The following is a 20891-nucleotide window of genomic DNA, read 5'->3' on the forward strand; positions in this document are numbered from 1 at the left end:
TGGCCATAGCTCTATAGTTCCGGATGTGCTTTGTGGTGATATACACAACACATACCCATTGGTATATTATTTGAAGAAGACCCTTTAATTTCCTCTGAGCCTTGGACTTCATTCACACAGTGACTCATAAGCAAACAGCATTGTAGAGCGTACTCTTTGAGTTGTAATAGTCCCTGCTGTTCATCTGGCAAAGCATTTTATGATTTTTTGCAACGATAGAAAGAGAACTAGAGTAAATATAACATTACAAAGCTCATAGGCCCTGTTGAAGCATTGAGACTGTATCCTTTACTCCAGCACTAAATTTCCCAGGGTTTTTAAGGCTAAAATTTTCAAAGGCTATGCACCCAGAGTCAAGCACATTCATTAAGGAACCTAAATCCAACAGCTTTCAGTGGTATTTAGATTCCAATAGCCAGATGTTTCAAAGAATTTAGGTGCCCATCTTTGGTTAGGGTCTTTTGTAAATCCCAGCCTAAAATTATCAGTTACATTTATGGCAAAGCATTGCCCTCAACTACTTAGATTCTGAGCTCTTCATTGTCATTAGGAAATGTATCCTTAGAGCATCATATGGAAGCAAAGAGTGCAATCCCTACTTACAGATAGAGGGCTCAGAAAGTCACTTGGACAAGTTCACACAGGAAGGCAGTGTCAAAAAGTGGGGAAGTGATTAATTAACCTTAAACCTGCCCTGTTCTGTGCCACTGCGTTAACCCAGTGGTTGCCAAACCTTTTGGCTTCATCGATTTATAGAATACTAGAACTGGAAAGGACCTCGAGAGATCATCAGGTTCAGTCCCCTGCCCTCGTGGCATGATCAAGCACCATCTATATCTTCCCTGTTAGATATTTATCAAACTTGCTCTTAAATATCTCCACTGATGGAGATTCTACAACCTCCCTAGGCAATTTATTCCAGTGTTTAACCACTCTGCAAGGAAATTTTTCCTAATGTCCAACCGGAACCTCTCATTCTACAATTTAAGCCCACTGTTCCTTGTCCTATCCTCAGCAGCTAAAGAGAACAACTTTTATCTTTCTTCCTTGTGACACCCTTTTAGGTTACTTGAAAGCTAATACCATGTCCCCTCATGGCCTTCTCTTTTCCCAGCTAAACAAACCTAGTCCTTGCAATCATCTTTCTTTGGTCACATTTATTAGACTTTTAATCATTTTAGTTGCTCATCTCCGGACCCTCTCCAATTTCACCACATCATTCCTAAAATGTGATGCCCAGAACTGTACACAATACTCCAACTGAGGCATAATCAGTGCATCATCACCCCATTTGGACACCTTATTGGTTCCTTTGACCCCACACAACATGGAGGAGTCCATTTTGTAGAGTGAAGTGGCAACTTTGACACAGATACTTTATGTGCAAGGTCACATCCAAAATGGTGGCATCCTCACACTCACATTTGGGGTCTTGACTTCTGATGATGTGGCCCCTGCCTTGGGGTCACAACTCATCATCTGAGAAACTCTGCTGGTCAATCAGCTCCTTCTTCATGCCGCTGCCAAGTTCTGAGTTTCTCAGAGGAAGACAAATTTCAGTGAAACCTTAAGTTACTAGAAATTCACAAAATACATTTTTTTTTTGCTGTCAGTGCCTGCTAGCAACTAAGTTCAGGAAGGATGTGATAAAAAGTCCATTGGTTCCTCAAGGTTCCGTATGAGTTTTTTAATAGTTCTAATTAGTTCGGCATCCTTACACAACCACTTCATCATGCTCTGGACTTCAAAGCGCTGCCTTGGATAAGCAAAGAAGAAACACAGATTTACTAAGACATCCGCAATCACTGGATGAGGTCAATTAAAAGCCAAGGGAAGCACTTTGGGATTTCAGTAAAGATTCAAACAGGAAGAGGGATGTGACTTGTGCCAGTTGGAGATGAAAGGCATTCCAAAGGGCTGATACAACACAGGGTGGGAAAAATAGGCCAAACATTGTCTTTAGGCAGGGCAGAAGGTTCCTGGGGCCGATCGTCAGTTTTTCAGGAGAGGGAAAAGGATAGACAGGCAAGGCAGCACAGGGATGCTTAGCGCTCAGAAGCAGTTTGTCGGATGCTGATTCGGCATCCAGGGAGATGAACAGACTGAGATGCTGGGTCCAGGATCAGATGATGAAGTGACTCAGGAAAGCGTGTGCTGATCTGATGCAGCAAATGGTGTGATCCAGTGCTGAGCCAGAAGGCTCTGCCAAGTGGACTCCAGGTTGTGCAACCCCCTGGATGAGCTGCTGATTCATTGTGTGATCCTGCAACGCCCCCTGCCCCCCTGCATCCCCTCAGGCATTTGTTTCACCGTCGTATTTCTCAGTGAATGCGAGAAACTGCAGTGAAGGAGAACTTCCTGGGATAAATAAAGGACTGCAACCTTCAAGGATGTGGGGGATGGGGTGCCAGCTAGGGGTGACAAGGAATGAGAGTGGATGTGCATGGAGAAGTTACTATTCCCCTTTATTCAGCACTGGGGAGGCCACATCTGGAGCGCTGCATCCAGTTCTGGGTCCCCCAGTATGGAAAGGGTGTGGATGACTGGAGAGGGTCCAGCGGAGGGCACCCAAAATGATTAAGGGTGTGGAGCACATGACCAACAAGGAGCGGCTGAGGGATTTGGACTTCTTAGTTTGCAGACGAGAGGAGTGAGGGGGGATTTGATAGGAGCCTTCAACATCCTGAAGTGGGGACTCTAAAGCGAATGGAGAGGGGCTGTTCTTAGTTGTGACGGATAACAGAATAAGGAGCCGCGATCCTAAGTTGCGGTGGTAGAGGCCTAGGTTGGAGATTAGGAAAACAACTCTTTCCCCAGGATGGTGGCGAAGCACTGGAATGTGTTACTTAGAGAGGTGGTGGAATCTCTGTCCCTAGGGGTCTTTATGTCCCGGCTTGATAAAGCCCTGGCTGGGATGATTTCATTGGGATTGGACCTGCTTGGAGAAAGGGATTGGACTTGATGACCTCCTGAAGGTCTCTTCCAACCCTAGGATTCTATGATTCTGCATGGCAATGTGCTTTCACTATGGTTAGAGAGAGACGCCCAAGGCAAAAGGGCCTGTCTGAAGACTCTGCAGTACCGAGGTCCATTTCCTGATTTTGCAGTGGTGCAGAGCTGAGGCTGGCTGGCAATGTTGGGAGGTTATATGATGGGAGTTTTAATATTTTAGTGGCCAGCCCTTTCCTTCCTTCCAGCCCCTGTTTCCACTCCCCTCTGAAGCCCTCTGCCCCCTCTTTGTTGTATTTTTTCAGGCTGTGGCACTTCATTTGTCAGGGGTTGTATTAATGTATTTTACTGCGTGTGGACTGGAGCGGACTCCTCGTTCTGAGTGACAGTGGTAAGCGTTTTCCCAAGAGACGGGCAGCGAATGGCCACTCCCTCATGAGCAGCCTAGAAGGGAAGGAAGGATCTTTCCCTTGTGGTGCAGCCATGAAGGGCACAGTGGAAGAGGTACGAGGTAGCTGTAAAAGACAGGGATATTTGTGTGGCACAGGAATGGCTCTTATGCACTGGGTTGGCTACACTTGGGGTTGAGATAAATTATATCTATGCTGTTTTAAAGGGGCAGTGCCTCTTACCTTGCTCCCACACACACCTCTGAAGACTTGAGGTCTGGTGAAAGCACGGTGCTTTCAACCACTTCCTCCATTAATGTGTCTCCTTCAGCCCCATCCAGTCACCTAAGAGGCACAATTAGCTACTGAGATCACACAGTGTTAAGTTACCTGGGATGAACGGTAGAAGATAAGGCCATAAAGTGCCATTTTACTTATTGAGTCTGAGCTCCCTCTTGTCACCAGCGAGAGACCCTCATCCTGTTAAGTCTTTCCAACGTCCTCTCCATGAGCTACCCCAAGTTTTAGAACAGACGTCTAGTCTTGGCATAAAGATTGCAAGTGAGGGAGCTTCCATGACCTTACTGGTGCTTGATCACCCTGGCCAGCCCACATTTGTGCCTTATCTCTAGCCTGAGTTTGTCTCGTTTCAGCTTGTGGCCCAGGGATCTCATTGTGACTTTTTCTGTGAGATTAAAGAAATACTTACCATGTTCCCCAGGTAATGACTTGTAGACAGTGATCAGGTTGTCTCTTAACCTTCTGGGAACTGATCCAAATTGACTAATTGATTAATACGTCCTGCTACAGTATGTTTACAAGACCTTGGAAAATTCTTGCAGGTCTTCCGTGAACTCTTTCTGTTTTTCATCATCTGCTGTGATGTGTGGAACCAGCACTGGCCTCAGCGATACAGTAATGTTCTCAGTAATTCTGTATTCGGATGTGACAGCACCTTCCTACACGTACTACATGATGGGGTCAAATTTAGCTACGACAGATCAGGAAAGGGATCTTGGAGTTATAGTGGATAGTTCTCTGAAGACATCCACGCAGTGTGCAGCAGCAGTTAGTAAAGCAAATAGGATGTTAGGAATTATTAAAAAAGGGATCGATAATAAGACAAAAGATATCATACTTCCCCTATATAAAACTATGGTACGCACACATCTTGAGTACTGCGTGCAGATGTGGTCTCCTCACCTCAAAAAAGATATATTGGCATTAGAAAAGGTTCAGAAAAGGGCGACTAAGATGATTAGGGGCTTGGAACGGGTCCCATATGGGGAGAGGCTAGAGAGACTGGGACTTTTCAGTTTGGAAAAGAGGCGATTGAGGGGCGATATGATAGAGGTATATAAAATCATGAATGGTGTGGAGAAAGTGAATATAGAAAAATTATTTACCTTTTCCCATAATACAAGAACTAGGGGACACCAAATGAAATTGATGGGTAGTAGGTTCAAAACTAATACAAGGAAATTTTTCTTCACACAGCGCACAGTCAACCTGTGGAACTCCTTGCCCAAGGAGGCTGTGAAGGCCAGGACTCTATTAGGGTTTAAAAAAGAGCTTGATAAATTTTTGCAGGTTAGGTCCATAAATGGCTATTAGCCAGGGATAAAGTATGGTGCCCTAGCCTTCAGAACAAGGGCAGGAGATGGATGGCAGGAGATAAATCACTTGATCATTGTCCTCTGTTCTCCTTCTCTGGGGCACCTGGCATTGGCCACCGTCGGCAGATGGGATGCTGGGCTGGATGGACCTTTGGTCTGACCCAGTATGGCCATTCTTATGTTCTTATTTCCTACTGCTGCTTGATCTTCCCCCCTGCTTGTACATTCAAAAGTCATCTTTTCCCTGTCATTGGCACCACAGAGCTGGGAGTTCATATCCCCTGGCTGTCAACCACACCCCGATTTCTTTTTCAGAGTCCTAGTGTCCCATGGTCTGTTTTCCAGGGTGTAGCCCCCAACTTGTAAGAGTGGCCTCATTCCTTGTCTCCAGATTTGACTGGATCAAAGCGTGTAGCTTCAATGAACCCACCTTACCAAGTAACAGAGGTTGCCGTGTTAGTCTGTTGTCCAACAAAACAAAGCAGCAGAGATGTAGCACTCTAAAGACTAACAAAATGATTTATTCGGTGATGAGCTTTCCTGGGACAGACCCACTTCTTCAGATCAATTTTATTTCCAATATAGACTGACATTTATAAGTACAGAGGACCAAAAAGAAAAAAATTGCAATAAAAACTGACAGATCTTATCACCTTACCAAGTTATGTTAGTTGGTTTGTCCAAATGACCTGTTTCCATCATTACTTACCACTCCACCAATGTGTGCCACCTGCACATGAATTTAGATTTTCTTCTAGATCAGCTATAAAGATAACGAATATGTTGGGCCAATGCGCAACATGCCGTGGAACCCTGCTGAAAACACCCTGTTAGACAACAATTCCCCATTGGCAATTACTTTTGGCAGTTGCGCATGCAAACACACATGGAGGCTGGCTGCCATGTAATTAGCACAAAATTTCATGAGCCAACATGCATGCTTACGTCTTTATCAGCACATTCTACATATTCGAAAGATTAATGCCTTGAAATAGCTTTTGAAAACAGCTGAAGCCACTTAATTAGGGCTTGACGAACACAGTAAAGTTATTTTTAGCAGATCATTTATCTCTGGTTACATTTTTGTACGGGAAGGTCTTGCAATGTAAGCTAATTCTTAACTGAAGGGAGGGAAGCGTTTGGATACCTAAATGATTTAGCTTTCCACTCTTTAGGCTTTTCTGCACCTGTTTGGTAGTCCTGAGGTTTTAATCATGAATCTGGGAGTCTTTGACTGCTGGATTTTGAGTCCTGCTTTTTACATATTTTTCCAAACTTCTTTCTCCCCCCCCCGCCCCCGCCCCCGGCCATCTGGCTGAGAGGGCCAGAACCAAGGGTGCCATTTCAGGAGGGGTGGCAGTCGGGTGTAGCAGGACATTACTGGCTCTTCTTCCCATTCCCATAAAAGTCAGGAGGAACTGGAAAAGTACATGAAAGTACATGTTCAGGGGAACAGGAAAAAGAGCAAGCAGTGTCCTGGTACACACGGCTGCCCTCCCCGCCACACTCTCCTGAAATGGCACCCTTAGCTAGAACTGCTCTTTATGAAAGTTGGGGCTCTCAGCTAATCACCTGCATCAGGGAGCTGGTGATTTAAGACACCCTCCGAATGTCATGGGATTTGGAATCAAATCATAAGAGTTAGGAGGTATAAGAACGGCCACACTGGGTCAGACCCAAGGTTCATCTGACCTAGTATCCTGTCCTCTGACAGGCCAATGCAAGGTGTCCAGCAGTGAGTGAACAGAAGAGGTAATCACTGAGTGATCCTTCTTCTCTTCTCCATTTCCAGCCTCTGACAAAGAAAAGCTAGGGACACCATTCCTGGCTAAGAAATATTGATGGACCTAACCTCCATGAATTTATCAAATTCTCCTTGTCTTCACAACATACTCTGGCAAGGAGTTCCACAGGTTGACTGTGTGTTGTGTGAAGAAATATTTCATTTTGTTTGTTTTATACCCGCTACCTATTAATTTAGTGTGGTGACTCCTAGTTCTTTATGTTATGAGAACAAGTAAATAACTTTTCCTTCTTTACTTCTCCATACCTCTCATGATTCTATAGATGTCTATCATATCACCCCTTAAGTCTCCTCTTTTCTAAGATGAAAAGTTCCAAATTTTTTCATGTCTCTTCATATGGCACCTGATCACCGCCAGTTTTCAAAGATAATGGCCAAAGGTCCTGCAATGACATTTGACAATTCCCTCAGTACCCTGGATGCATTAAATCTGGAGCCATGAATTTGTGTGCATCTAGCTTTTCTAAATAGCTCTTGTTCTTTCCCCACCGAGGGTTTCCCACCTCCTTCCCATGCTGCATTGCCTAGTGCCTTAGTCTGGGAGCTGACCTTGTCCTTGAAGACAGAGGCAAAAAAAGCATTGAGTACGTCACCCTTTCCCACATTGTCTGTCACCAGGTTACCCCACCCACCCTGATAACCCTCTTAATGTTAATGTGCCTGTAGAAACCCTTCTTGTTGCCCTTCACATCCCTTTCTAGTTGCGGTTCCCATTGTGCTTTCACCTTCCTGATTACTTCCCCACATACTCCCACAATCTGTTTATACTCCTCCTCAGTCATCTAGCCAAATGTCCACTTCTTATACACATCCTTTTTGAGTTTAAGCTCCCCAGGGATTTCCCTGGTAAGCCAAGCTGGTTGCCTACCATATTTGCTTTTCTTACTGTGCCTCGGGATGGTTTGTTCCTGTGCCTTCAATAAGTCTTCTTTAAAATACTGCCAGTGCTCCCAAACTCCTTTCCCTTTCATATTAGCTCTCTGGGGAATCCCTGAGGGAGTCCACATCTGCTCTTCTGAAATCCAGTGTCTGTATTTTACTGCTTACCCTCCTTCCTTTCACCAGGATCCTGAAATATGGGGCAATGGAGATGGAAGAAAGATAGGGCCTGGAGCCCATCCTTCCCTCCTTGTTCTGGAGGTTCAGGAGGTTCAGACAATTTGGCGTAGGCATTAGGGAACCAACCGAAGGTTTCATCACATATCCAAGCTCCACCCAAACTTCTGGGGACTTTCATCACTTATTTTATCCACTAAAGAAATTGTAGGCTGTTCCTGTCATGGTGGCTAAAGTCACCATAGAATTGGTTGACGCTCAGTTTCGAGGGCAGGTAGAATAAATATAATCAAAATATAAAAATAACAACCAGATGTCTCTTATCCCGCTAACTCCCATTTTTGTTAAAATGCCAGTTAATACGCCTACAGGATTCTTCAGTGAGGAGTTATGCAGATAGTCCAGTTAAACGGCTTTTTGGGGAAGCATCGGCACATCATTAGATTCTCAGTGCCGTGGCTGCATCAACGAAAGAGGGAAGCTTTAAAGCCCCAGTTTTCAATATCATGCAGGACTACCTGAAAGCAGGTATTGTTTGAAGGGGTGGGGGAATGGGACAGTGGTGCAGTTATAAAAAATCAGTGGTCCTTCTTTTGCATAAATTCAGCCGTACAAGTGCTATTAGTAAGTATAATGTTAACTTTGTAACATAGGATCGTAGACCACTAGAACTGGAAGGGACCTCAGGAGGTCAGCAAGTCCAGTCACCTGCCCTCATAGCAGGACTAAGCACCACCTAGACCATCCCTGATAGAACAACGAGAAGTCCTGCGGCACCTTATAGAACTCCCTCGTCCGGCAACATCCATAATCTGACATAATTTTAATTAGCTGGACGACCGCTTGCCATGGATGTGGCCAAGTTTCCCATGGTCCCTTGAAGTTTGTTTTCAGCCACCACTCCTGGCTCTCCCTGTTCCGTGCTCTTACTTAGCTGTAATTTATCCCTCATGTCCTCAAAGAGCCAAGTAAGCCGTGGAAGTGTTGGTAAGGGGCTAGACAATATTCACCCCCTGTCATCCAGCAAATTCTCTCATTCAGCACCAGTCAGGTCATGAGGGTGCCGGATGAGAGAGGTTCAAGCTGAACTTGAGTCTCAGCTCTTTACATAACAAAAGAGTGTGAAGAAACCACAACAACAGAGGTGGAGCTCAATGTATTTACTGACCATGCACAGTCACTGCAGGCCTAGCTGCACACACAGACCTGCTTGCCGTGGGCTTGTGAAGCTGTGGAGCCATAGAATCCAGCGAGCACCTTGAGGTTGTTTGGCCCTTATTTAAAGGGATACTAACCCAGCCCTAGTCACTGTAACACAGATGTCAGTAAGAGGAGGCTCTGGCCCTGTGCATTTGTGATTTCATTCTGGGAAAAATGTCTAGATTTGATTTTGCACTCTGATTTGGGAAGGGAACGTTCTTCAAAAATCTCACTTATTTCACGGGGCAAGGAGAGTGTTTCCTGCATCCCTCTAACAACCCGGGCAAGCTTCTGCATCTCTGCCAATTGGGATCCCAGCAACTCAGCCCTTTGAGAAACCACATAGGACATGGGGAAACAGGAGAGTCTTTGGAGCCAATTTCAGCTTCCCCCTCTACGCCCCACAGAGATCACAGGATTCTTTGTAACGGGAAAAGCAGCCCCCATCCTGTACTCGGTCTTGGTGATGGATGAAATAGTGGGCTCAGTCTATCCCAGCTCAACTGCCTCTACAGACCAAATCACTTTGGGCAGGAACCAAAGTCACAGAAACAAGGGGCAAGATTGAGTCCGGGATTGTTCTGCACACAAGAGCTGCACCTCTTCTAGTCAAGAGCAGCATCAGCCCCTACTTCCCACATGGCACCTCTGCTTTAATTACCTTTATGGGGAGCTGAATAGTGCAGGAGAGCAAAGACCCATGTGCCCAGGCCTCACACACCCTTCCTCTGACTTACCCTTGCTTTGCCAACAGCCCCCACCTGGGGAGACCCACACCCTGAGCCCAGGCTGGTGGAGCCAGCTCTGCAGCTGGGATAGGTGTATATTTCCCAGGGTGGGAACGGAGGAAGGTTAACAGACACAGAGCAGGCCACTGAACAACAATGAATCAGTTCCAAAGTCTTTGGAAGTGGAGGTGAACAAAGACAGTAGAAATGTCCCGTTAAATCCTCTGATCCCCCACCCTTCCCAGCTAACATCATGGGGCTGTTCCTCTGGGATGGCTTTGGCCCTTCTTGTTTCTAATCTCCTGCATGCTCCCCGGGCCGCCTCGATAAACATTCCCAGTACACCCTGGCACTGCATTCCAAATATAGTAATTCCTCTTCCAGTGTCTTTGGGCGACCCTGCACCGCCTTTTCGCAATCGGCAGCAGCACCTTTTGAAGAGACGCCAAACTCCACCACCCTGGGCCCTCCTCTGTGGAACAAGGCACTGCGCTGCCATCCAGAATGAAAGCGAGCTGAAAAATCTTTGACACAGCAGGTTCCCATGGGAAAACTGCAGCTCGGGTGAAATCCAAGCATTCTGCAGGAACGTGCCTGTATTGGCAATTTTCTATGGCAACATTTTGAAAGGGCTCAAAGGCCGACGTCAGGCTTTCATTTCAGCTTTCTTGTTTTGTCTCCTTGCGACTGTTCCATTTTATTTCTTGGCCTGTGAGGATAGAACAAGAGGCAATGGGCTTAAACTGCAGCGAGGGAGGTTTAGGTTGGACATTAGGAAAAAGTTCCTAACTGACAGGGTGGTCAAACAGTGGAATAAATTGCCAAGGGAGGTTGTAGAATCTCCATTGCTGGAGATATTTAAGACCAGGTTAGATAGATGTCTATCAGGGATGGTTTAGACAGTACTTGGTCCTGCCATTGGGGCAGGGGGCTGGACTCGATGGCCTCTCGAGGTCTCTTCCAGTCCTAGTGTTCTATGATTCTGTGATTCTATTTTACTCTCATCTGTTAAATGTCGTATTTCTTTACATGCTGTGTTTCATATCTGTGTACATTATAGCAAACGTTTTGTGTCACAACGATGCGCCATTCTCAGACTAAAACACGGCAACATTTGTAAAATGAAAATCTTCTGCTGTTTTTCAGAATTTTGCCTTCTGCAAAAAATTCAGTTTAAACTTTTCATCCAAACGCAAAGCAGATTTAGTGATGTCTGGATTCCCCATGGGATGGAAATTGGGCATTTCAACTTGTCCTCTACCCAAAAAGAATGCAAAATGGAGCACATAAACTGTCCTCCATCTGGTCTCTTATTTTTCCCTACCAATCAGGAGACAGCCTGGTATTTATTTATCTAATAAGTGATTTATAACATACTTTACTCAAGCTTCAAAGCACTTTGGAAGGTACCAGAATAATATACACACAGGGATTGCTTCTCTTCATCTGCTGCTGGAATGCAGCCAACTCTGGGGAGGAACTTGGCAGTAAACATGATAATGTTTTAGCAACTTGATAGGGCTTTTATGTATTGAGCCGTGCTCAGTCATTAACTAGTTAAGACTCACACGGTGTCTAGGAGGTAGGAAATTTACAAGTGCTGCACAGAGAGTCATCCAGTACTATGTTACACAAGGAGGCAGCAGCTGAGCTGGGGTTAGGATCAGCCTGCTCCAGATCACTTGCCACCACCTAGCTGTTTGGCATCACAGACGCCTCCCCCATCGCTTTAGGGCTGGAAGTGAAGGATTCTGCATCCAGTTGAAGCCTCATATGGGAAATGTAAGTAAATGGAAGACTTCAATTAGTGCCACACTTGGACTATGGCTCAGACATTGGGGCTAACACCCCTTTACCTGGGACCTCGCCTGGAAGATGATAACACAGAATCGGCCTAACCTCTGCCCATTTCAAAGCAGCCCTGGGCACCTCACTCCACAAAAGCCAGGCCAAGATGGCAGCTGCAGCTTGGAAGGCTGGGACGCTAGGTCTCTGAGGCTGCGTCTACACGTGCACGCTACTTCGAAGTAGCGGCAGTAACTTCGAAATAGCGCCCGTCACGTCTACACGTGTTGGGCGCTATTTCGAAGTTGAAATCGACGTTAGGCGGCGAGACGTCGAAGTCGCTAACCCCATGAGCGTATGGGAATAGCGCCCTACTTCGACGTTCAACATCGAAGTAGGGACGTGTAGACGATCCACGTCCCGCAACATCGAAATAGCGGGGTCCTCCATGGCGGCCATCAGCTGGGGGGTTGAGAGATACTCTCTCTCCAGCCCTTGCGGGGCTCTGTGGTCACCGTGGGCAGCAGCCCTTAGCCCAGGGCTTCTGGCTGCTGCTGCTGCAGCTGGGGGTCCGTGCTGCATATACAGGGTCTGCAACTAGTTGTTGGCTCTGTGTATCTTGCACTGTTTAATGAAAGTGTGTCTGGGAGGGGCCCTTTAAGGGAGCGACTTGCTGTTGAGTCCGCCCTGTGACCCTGTCTGCAGCTGTGCCTGGCTCCCTTATTTCGATGTGTGCTACTTTGGCGTGTAGACGTTCCCTCGCTGTGCCTATTTCGATGTTGGGCTGAGCAACGTCGAAGTTGAACATCGACGTTGCCAGCCCTGGAGGACGTGTAGACGTTATTCGTCGAAATAGTCTATTTCGATGTCTCAACATCGAAATAAGCTATTTCGAAGTTGGGTGCACGTGTAGACGTAGCCTGAAGGAGCAAGTAGCCTTGGGTTCATCTCCTCGGTGCTCACCCTATATGTATAGAGCAGAGGAAAGACTTTACACACTTTGGTTTTGACTGTAACCTCCATTCAATGTCTTGTTTTGTGGGGGAAGGGAGCGTGTTTCCTGGTACATTTGGCAGCGGTACTGGGCTTTGCTTGGCCATGATGACTGTTGGTTTGGGGAAAGGGTGAGCAGGTTCTTGCGGTGCCTATGTTTTCCCTTGGAAACCTCTCATCCCATCTGTGCGATTCTATCCATGGCTCACAGCCCTGCCGTCACAGGCTGCAAAAGCCTTACATCTCACAGTCTAAACCAGGTTGGGCCTAGCCAGAGTTGGATCCAAGACAACCAAAGGAACACCGATGATTCATTAGATGGCACTCGCTCCCTCCTCAGGCTGGAGGCAATGACTCAGGAAAGTCACAAGGAGGTGTGGTACCATTTTTGGAAGAAATATAGGCCCACGGACTTGACCACTCATCGTTATTGACAATTCTGTGATGCTTCAGTTGCTGGGGTCTTGGCCAAACATTGATATTGGTAATTACGTTTTTTTCTGTTCTCTCTGCAGTTCCAATCAGAAATGAAATTAGGCCTCACAAGTAAACCAATGAAATACAGGGCTTCCCGTTGCACATAACTCATTTTAATGTGAATTAAACACCACTAGAAGCTGCTCTGTGGCTGTCAGCCTGTGGGCGGGTAGGCAGGCTAAGAGCCCCTTCTCCCTGCCTTCTCCCCAGCCGCATGGCTGTCAGCCTGACAGCAGCGCTGCTGTGGGAAGGCAGAGAGAAAGCTGCAGGCAGCCAGGGAAGAAGGGTTCTTTCGAAGATGGGTTTACTTTCGAAAGAGCCGTGTTCACACGGCCTTTCTTTTGAAAGTAACCCCCTAAAAGAAGAATATGCAAATGAGGTGCCTGGTATGTAAACCTGCACCTCATTTGCATTTTTGATTTCCTTCATTTGTACGTCTCTTTCGAAAGAGGAATGCAAGGGTCGGTGTAGCCATGGTGTTTGGCTTGAGGACAGCCCAGCATTGAAAAAACAGCAGCAGCAAAGACTGTAGCAATACTCAGACAAGGTAGCTTTCCCTGGCCAAGTACCAGACCGTCGCTCTGCCTAGCTCCCTTTGTGTATCACTGCTGGGCTACCTACATAGTTATCTTTACACTGTGTTTTGGAACTGCGATATATATACTAGACCCTTCTGGTTCTCCTCATTATCTTCCCTTACCGCAGCAGCAGTACATCCAAGCAGGCCATCGGTCTTTCTTTTCAAACTCTGTGGGGAGAAGGAGGTTGATAGCCAGAAACTAACAAGACAATGTTGAGAAATGACTCAGGCAAGATGGCGTTTGCAATACCTGACAAAACAGACAAGCAGTCATGTAGCACCTTAAAGGCCAACAAATAATTTGTTAAGTGATGACCTTTCATGGGGCAGACCCACTTCTTCAGATCTGGAGATAGAAGAAGAAGAAGTGGGTCTGCTCCACAAAAGCTCATCACCTACCAAATTATTTTATTAGTCCTTAAAGTGCTACATGATTGCTTGTTTGTTTTGTTAGACTACAGACGAACACAGCTACCTCTCTTTACTTTGCAATCGCTAACATTTCTGTTTGTCACCGTTGCCTGTATTCTTTTAAAGCCTCAATATTAAATCATCCTCCTGAAATTTAATTTCCTTCCAGCCAACGTTGGTTGGTAATTACCAGGTTGCTTTGCTGTGACGTGCTGGGTGCTCATATGAGTTTGTGCATATGGGTGTGGTCAGCTGCACAAGTTGGCTTGTTGTGGAGTTAATAGATCTATAGCTTTTAAGCCTGGAAGTGACTCTCTCATCGGCTCTCCATGTTCTTGTGTGCAGAGCTGTATTCACTGGGCTTGTACTCTGAAGTTGTGAGTATTGACCTGCCTGCATGGGGTTGTCATTCCAGTGTTGCACCTGCTCACTTGCTAATCCCCTGAAATCCCTCTGTGCCTTATCCTTGCAAAAGAGAATCCTCCCTGCACACCCCAGACAAAGAATCCCACTGGGCTAGTCCCTTATAAGGGATAAACAAAGGATACTGAACTCACGGACAAACTCCTATTGATTACCACAAGCCTTAGATTATCCTTAGTGGGTAACCAGAATACTTTACACATCTTCATATCATTTTGTTCCCCGGTTCCAGTTTCTCCTCGCAGCCTGTGGCCATGCTACGATCAGCCTGTCTCAGTATTAAGGGGCTTCTTCAACATACACCACAAGGATGGCTCCTTCTCCCAGGGTTTCATTTACTGACCCACGACACAAAACCAAACACAGTTGTGGGCCTCTATCCTCTCAGCCAAGCCTGGTCTCTGCAGTTCTCTCTTGTCTTGGTAGTCCACTCTTAGCCCAAGCAGGCCAGCCGCCTTTTCTCCTCCCACGGAGTCTGCTCTCCCTGGCTTTCAGCTCTCCTTGGCCCTCCAGCCCAAACCCTTCCACCTGCATACGGATCTCCTCCAAGAGTCTCCTGATCACTGGGGCCTCCGCCACAGCTCTGGCTGTCTTTCCCTCTGCATCCCTCACTCTGCAGCTTCCCACCACTCTTACAGGGGCATCTTCAAATTCGACACATTAACACTTGGTATGAACAAAGACAGCAATTATTTCAAGCATTGCAAAGACTGCTTCCCTTCCTTTGATGTTTGTAATTATCTCAGGCACGACACCTAACATCCCCAACTCCTCACCCGCCTGCTTCAGTCCTATGTATTTGATGTGTCAGTTTTTATTGCAATTTTTTTTGGATAGAACTGGACCGGAAGTTCTATAGGTCTGAAGAAGTGGGTCTGTCCCATGAAAGCTCATCACCTAATAAATCATGTTGCTAGTCCTAAAGTGCTACATGATGGCTGTTTTGTTTTGTGAGATTACAGACTAACACAGCTACCTTTTTAAAACAAAAAGCAGTGAAGTAGCACTTTAAAGACTAGCAAAATAGTTTATTAGGTGAGCGTTTGTGGGACAGACCCAAAGTGGGTCTGTCCCACGATAGCTCACCTAGTAAACTATTTTGCTAGTCTTTAAAGTGCTACTTCACTGCTTTTTGTTTTGATAGTGTATAGACTAGCACGGCTCCCTCTCTGTTACTATTCAGCTACCTTTTTGCTACCATAGAGGCATCACCTGATGCCTGCTTTGTAATTAGGACTGGCTGCTCCCAGGCAGCTAGTCTTAAAATGGCAAGGCACTCTGTCATGCTTCATAGAACACTAGAACTGGAAGGGACATCAAGAGGTCATTAAGTCCAGAGCCCTGCCCTCACAGCAGGACCAAGCACCATCTAGATCACTTGTTTTAGATATTTATCCAACATGTTCTTAAACATCTATAACCACCATAGGTAATTTATTCCAATGCTTAACCACCCTGACAGTTAGAAAGTTTTTCCTGGTTTCCAACCAAAACCTCCCTTGCTGAAATTTAAGCCCATTGCTCCTTGTTCTATTTTCAGAGGTCGAGGAGAACAATGTTTCTCCCTCCTCCTTGTAACACCCTTTTAGGTACTTGACAGCTGTTATCATGTCTCCTCTCAGCCTCCTCTCTTACTACAGGACAAGCCCAAGAAAGAAACCAACAGAACACCACTAGCCATCACCTACAGTCCTCAGCTAAAACCTCTACAGCGCATCATCAGGGATTTACAACCCATCCTGGACAATGATCCCCCACTTTCACAGGCCTTGGGAGGCAGACCAGTCCTTGCCCACAGACAACCTGCCAACCTGAAGCAAATCCTAACCAGCAACTATATACCGCACCACAGTCACTCTAACTCAGGGACCCATCCATGCAACAAACCTCGTTGCCAGCTCTGCCCACAAAGCTACACCAGCAACACCATTACAGGACCTAACCAGATCAGCCACACCATCGTGGGTTCATTCAGCTGCACATCTACCAATATAATTTATGCCATCATGTGCCAGCAATGCCCCTCTGCTATATACATCGGACAAACTGGACAGTCTCTACCTAAAAGAATAAATGCACACAAATCAGACATCAGAAATGGCAATATACAAAAACCCGTAGGAGAGCACTTCAATCTCCCAGGCCACAGAGTAGCAGATTTAAAAGTAGCTATCCTACAGCAAAGAAATTTCAGGACCAGACTCCAAAGAGAAATTTCTGAGCTACAATTCATCTGCAAATTCGACGCCCTCAGTGCTGGCTTAAACAAAGACTGCGAATGGCTGGCTAAATACAGAAGCAGCTTCCCCTCCCTTGGTGTTCACACCTCCAGATCAACTGCTGGTAGTAAGCCTCACCCTTGCTGACTGAGCTAACCTTGTTATCCCCACCCTTGCTCTGGCTTATTTATACCTGGCCCTGCAGATTTCCAAGACCAGCATCTGATGAAGTGAGTCTGTGCTCACAAAAGCTCATGCTCAAAACTTTTCTGTTAGTCTATAAGGTGCCACAGGACCCTTCATTGCTGATGCTTTACAAAGGGGACCAGGATCATTATCCCCATTTTGCAAATGGGAAAACTAAGGCACAGGCTCATGATTGGAGTTGCCCAAGGCCCTACAGCCACCCATGGGCTGAACTTGGACTAGAACTGAGCTCCACTGAATTCCAGTCCATTGCCTGGCCCGCTGCCATGTCTCAATCTGAAAGGGAAGGAGGAACAGTTTGTAATCTGGAGGCAGAGGGATCTGAGGGTGTTTGTAATTAAAGAGGTGCTGGCAATGAAGGAGTCTGAGGAGGGGCAGGATGGTGACCCTGCTACAATGGCCTCCTTACTGCTACCGTCTTTTTCTGCAGCTCACTTGATTCATTAGCTGCTAAAATATCAAGCCAGATATGGTCCCCGGAGTCTGCAAGCTACACCCTTCCTTATGCTGGTGCAACAACAATGCAGCCAAAGAAGACAGCAGACTTGCTAGGCATTGGTGCAAGGAGCCGGGGGCTAGGTCTATGATCCTGGAAGGGGCGGGGCCTCGGGCAGAAGGGGCGGGGCTTGGGCAGCTAGCCCTCAGCACCTCCTGCAGCATCCCAGCAGTGATTTAAAGGGCCCCAGACACATTGCCTGCCTTCCGTCCCCATTGATGAGCCTACATGCAGTCCATGCCTGTTCAGCCAGAACAGGTTGGTTGATGGGGCTGTGTTTGCCTGTGTTTTTTCAGGCAGCTGGTCCCAGAGCTATTCTGATTTTGGCAATCCCACCTCACAATGTTTTCCAGGCCACATCCCTGGCCTGTGTCATTCAGGAGGAGGGGGCAACTGACCGTCCTTTGGTTCTGTGTTCGTGCTGCTCCTAGCACAGAGTGGTCCATGCCTAGGGCTCCTGTGCACAACCACAATATAGATAAACCGTAATACATCTGTAGCGCCAGTGAGTGCTGTTAAGGCAACAGCTGATGCTGTTGGGCATCTGTATTCCAAATTCAGTGTCAGATCTGGGGGGGGGAGATTGCCTCTCCCTTTATACCAGTTTAAAGGCTGTGCTCCAGATCCTCTGGTGGTGTAAACCAGCAAAGCCGAACTCCCTTCGAGGGGGAGGCTCCAGATTTACGCCGTGTTCATGAACATGCGGCTCACACTTTGCTCTTATTATAGTTATTTCTGTGGCACCCAAAGGCCCCAAGGAAGATCAGGGGCCCTTTGCTCTAGATGCCTTAGTTCCTGGAAGGAGAGACAGGCCACACCCAGAGAGTGGCTAACTCTCCGGTGTTCTGCAGAGCGAGCTGATTCTCATAAGTTAGCATCACATTATTATTATTATCTGCAATTTATACATGAGAACCTGAGGCACGGAACCATAAATTGACTCAGCCTGGTAATTAAAGTCAAGTCTTGCAAACCTATTAGTTCCATAACTACAGGTCAGCCTTCCTTGGTGCATTCCTACCTAGTTACTTACACATTCCCCATGTATTTTATTCCCCTGGGGTGAGCGGTGTGTCCTCATTCTCAAAGGAGGCCCCATTGGAACACTAGCTATTTCACACCTGAACTCACCTCTGAGTTCCTCCTTCGTGCATAATGCAAACCAGATTGCTCCCTGCCTCTCCACTCCCTGTAACAAGAACAGTTTCAAGTACTTACATAGCAAATGTCTATCTTCAAAGCACTTTAAGCGCTTACCCTACCCTAAAGGACAGGCAAGTAAGTGTTAGTACACCAATCTGCCAGACTGGATAGATGAAAACACTTCTTCTGAGCTTTGATTCATTCCTCAGCATTTTTGCTCTGTTCACTTGTGCGGGTGGTTAAAATTGGGTGCTCATGGCTGTACATTATTTCTTTCCTGTTCCGATTAAACCTTTAATTCATTGTTGTGCCTTTTTTCCCCTTTAACGTTTGAAAAAGTAGCACAACTCAGGCACAGGGGGAAAAGAGGAGAAGGTGCAGCACAAATAAACCAGAGCAGTGGTTTTTAGTTTTCAGCCCGTGTCCCTGGAAACATTATAACGTACAGAAAAATTAGAAAAACTAAACGGACAAAACTTGTTCAGCTGACGTTCAAAAGACCAGTCGACTGTGATAAACATATGCCAGTATTTGAACGGTGTCAAACACCAAAAAAGGGAGGAACTGTTTAATGTGGGACAGGGAGAAAAGGGACACAAATTAGGAATTACCATATTCAATACAGGAAAAAGTTGGCTGTAGGTAAGCCGCGCATCCCGAGAAGCGAGAGCTATTAGACTGCAGAACAGCCCGTATGGGCAATACTATTACAAAACTAGCCTGAACAAAGCAGTGAAGAAGCTAGTGCTAAGAGCAGTCCTGGCCGAGAGAGATGGGACTTCAGGGTGGAGAATGAGCTAAGAAGCCTTTATCCTTTTCCGCCTCTAATTCCCTTGATTTTGCATCACGTTTTAATAACAATTTTATGAGCCTTTGCATCCCCAACTGCAGTATTCCATAATGTACCTGTTAGTAGCCACACCTCTGATGACGTGTCAGCAGGTCTAAGGTACTGTACCGCAAGGAAAGAAGTGCACCTTGGTATCCATCACCCTCTAATGGCTGGGGCACCTCAGAAGAGCATAACTGATGTTGCTTGCAGCTCAAGGGCTGGAGTTTGGTCAGGGATGTCAGCTCAAGCCATAGTGCTCTCTCAGCTTTTAGCATAGAAAGCCCCAGGTTCAAACCCCCACACCTGATACAAAATTACCACCAAGTGGGATGTTCCTTAGAGGGATGAGAGGAGCTTCTTGAAGATTTATCCCTCCCTGTGCTCACTTATGGGCTGTAAGTATGGCTTGCTGAGCCCTGGACTTTGGGATGCAAGGTTGCTGCTGGAACCAGGGGAACAGTTGCTCTGGATTACTTCAGCCCATATTTAGATCAAAATATCAAAAGATTTATTAATGAAAAAAAAAACAGGGTTAGGGAGAAAAGTTGTTAAAGCGATACCTTACACACATCAATTACAGCTCTTGATGCAGACCAGCGATGCTGTTTGCTGGTTTTTGAAAGTCTCTAGTACCACACAGGAAGCCATGTTAGTCTGTATCTTCAAAAACAACAAGAAGTCCTGCAGCACCTTATAAACTAACAGATATTTTGGAGCATCAGCTTTCGTGGGCCCACAAAAGCTGATGCTCCAAAATATTTGTTAGTCTATAAGGTGCCTCAGGACTTCTTGTTGTTTTTGAAAGTCTCTGAAAGTCCATTTCAGGTTACATAGTTTTAGTTAGTGGAGAAATGTAGATCCGGCCCACTGGGGTCCGCATGCCACAGGTACCAAAAGACAAAAAGATCCAAGATTGACACGGTCAGGCACACATCATGGTTCTCTCTTGTGTTCAGGGACAAAGCCCTTTCTTCTTCCCATCAAGGCCTTGAGGGTCAAAAGTCACCTTACCTAGGTGAGCCGCTGTGGCAAAATGCCATTGGTCACTGGTTTTGCCAGCATGCCCCAATCATTTACATGGCAGGTGGGATGGATGCCAGGGCATCTCATTTCAATTTCTTTGCTCAGACCAGTAACAGAGAGATAGCCAAAACAAAAAGCAGTCAAGTAGCACTTTAAAGACTAGCAAACTAGTTTATTAGGGCTACGTCTACACGTGCACCCAACTTCGAAATAGCTTATTTCGATGTTGCGACATCGAAATAGGCTATTTCGATGAATAACGTCTACACGTCCTCCAGGGCTGGCAATGTCGATGTTCAACTTCGACGTTGCTCAGCCCAACATCGAAATAGGCACAACGAGGGAACGTCTACACGGCAAAGTAGCACACATCGAAATAAGGGAGCCAGGCACAGCTGCAGACAGGGTCACGGGGCGGACTCAACAGCAAGCCGCTCCCTTAAAGGGCCCCTCCCAGACACACTTTCATTAAACAGTGAAAGATACACAGAGCCAACAACTAGTTGCAGACCCTGTATATGCAGCACGGACCCCCAGCTGCAGGAGCAGCAGCCAGAAGC

At 46.4% G+C, this 20891-nt stretch overlaps 1 long non-coding RNA gene across 1 annotated transcript in view; it reads left to right on the forward strand.

The window, feature by feature from the left end:
* The first annotated feature begins 11384 nt into the window (after nt 1-11384).
* The window catches only part of LOC142016940 (uncharacterized), a 176322-nt gene continuing 166815 nt past the window's right edge, over nt 11385-20891 (forward strand). The window contains exon 1 of the long non-coding RNA XR_012646414.1: nt 11385-11524. This is a non-coding gene — a long non-coding RNA (uncharacterized LOC142016940). The remainder of the gene's footprint in view (nt 11525-20891) is intronic.

Source organism: Carettochelys insculpta, chromosome 8, assembly GCF_033958435.1.
Source record: "Carettochelys insculpta isolate YL-2023 chromosome 8, ASM3395843v1, whole genome shotgun sequence".
NCBI classification, from domain to species: Eukaryota; Metazoa; Chordata; order Testudines; family Carettochelyidae; genus Carettochelys; species Carettochelys insculpta.